This window comes from Mastomys coucha, unplaced genomic scaffold (genome assembly GCF_008632895.1).
Source record: "Mastomys coucha isolate ucsf_1 unplaced genomic scaffold, UCSF_Mcou_1 pScaffold7, whole genome shotgun sequence".
NCBI lineage: Eukaryota > Metazoa > Chordata > Mammalia > Rodentia > Muridae > Mastomys > Mastomys coucha.
In genome coordinates this window covers 77,565,718-77,567,803 of record NW_022196913.1, presented here as the reverse complement: position 1 = coordinate 77,567,803, position 2,086 = coordinate 77,565,718, and positions in this window count along the sequence as shown.

Below are 2,086 nucleotides of genomic sequence, written 5' to 3'. Positions count from 1 at the left end.
GAAAGGGGTTTTTGGGAACAGTGAAAGAATAACTCAAAGTCAATCATGGGTATGAGCTGACAGCTCTGCGTTCTGCTGGAGCTGGCTCTCCAGACAGCTGTGTAGATAGCTCAGCTCTTGAAACCAAAGCCTAGTATTTTTTTTTACATATCAATTCAGTCATTATCCTAGGTTCTCTTTTGATTATCCCATGAATCAGCATTTTTGACCTTAGCCCCTTGATCCTTAGAAGAGACAACAAGTGTATATATATTTAACATAGCAAATGAACTCCGAGATCTGCCTTCCTTTGTAAGCACTAACAATAAGTTTAGGTGGATGGGAACCCGTCCTAAGATTACCAGTCCCATCATGCCTGGACCTAAACTTACTCTGTCCCAGGCTGACCTTGAGTTCAGGAATCTGCCTGCCTTTGTAAGCACAAACTTACAATAAGCTAGGTGGTTGGGATCTGGCTCTGAGATCGCCATTTCTCAAATCTCTTTATCTCTTTCCTTAATATCTTTCTGACAAGCTAGCTCATTAGTACAGCTGTTTCTGTTCTTTGAGGTCTGTGAAGCCCCTCATACAATTCATATTGCACCCTTATATTTTGCATAGTTGCACACATTCTTGATCTCCTGTTTTCAGAGTTCTTTCCCACAGCCTTAAAGGCTGTCCTGAAGGTCACAGCATTCACCACCTTGTTGAGGAACACATTCTCACCTCCAAGACTCATGCTTTTTCTAATTATCATGGAGTCATTAACTTTAACAGGGAGAGCATTCCCCAAAGGAAGAACTTGAAAATATGCACATTATTGTACAAACAAGCCCCATACCCACAGCGACATCAGCACTCAAGGAGGCCCACACCCTGCTAGCTCTGCTCCAGGGTTGGGAACTATGTTGCTCCAACCCTTCTGCATGGCAGGACTTGGCAGATCCCAAGGAACCAGCATGGTAGAAGCAGACAATCCTACAATTTGAGTGCACACACATTCTTGAGCACATGCACATATATACACAAATACACACATGCATACACTCACACATACACACACATGCATGCACATACAGACACATATATACACATACACACATAGAAACATATACATGCATACACACAAGAGAAATAAATGAATGGAAATTTTTTAATTTAAAAATATGTGCATATTGGCATATATCAGAGAAGTGGCTATTCAAGTTCATTGAACATTTGAGACAGGGTTTCTCTGTGTAGCCCTGGCTGTCCTGGAACTCACTCTATAGACCAGGCTGGCCTCGAAATCAGAAATCTGCCTGCCTCTGCCTCCCAAGGGCTGGGATTAAAAGTGTGCACCACTACTGCCTGGCTCGTTCAACAATCTTATTTACAATAGGGTCTTGTGTAGCCCAGGCTGACCTCAAATTCTCTATGCAGCTAAGGAAAAATGACTTTCTGATCCTCCTGCTTCTCTACCTCCCAAGTGCTGGAATTAAAGCCATGTGCCACCACACCCAGCTTTATTCTGCACCAGGAATCAAACTCAGTGCCTTGTGCATGTTAGACAAGCAAGCTGCAAACTTAGGAGAGCTGAGGAATCAATATTGAATCCTTCCTTGATTACTCTCCCTCTTACTTTTTGAGACAGGGATCTTTCATTAATCAGTATCTTATTGATACTGATACTGATATTGATACTGATATTGATTGGAGGTGGGGAGGTCAGGAGGGTCTGCCTATCTCACCCTACCCTCAACCCTCAGCACTGATGTTACAGATGTATGTCACTGCACCTGACATTTATGTGGGTGCTGGGGGTCAGAATGCAGTTCACAGCTGAGCCATCTTCCCATTACATATACTTTTTAAAAGAAATTAAAACTGTGTACATATGCAAGCATGTGCATACTAGAGATTAGAGGACAGCTCTCAGGGGTTAGATCTCCCTTCTGTCATGTGGATTCTGAGACCCTACACTTGGTGACAAGTGTCTTTACTGAGTGAGACATCTCACCCACATAGCCTCACCCATATAGTCCTGTTAATATGTGGTTTGTAAGCATTTTTGCATACATTTCTAAGCAAAAAAAAAAAATAATAATACATCCAAGTAATAATAATG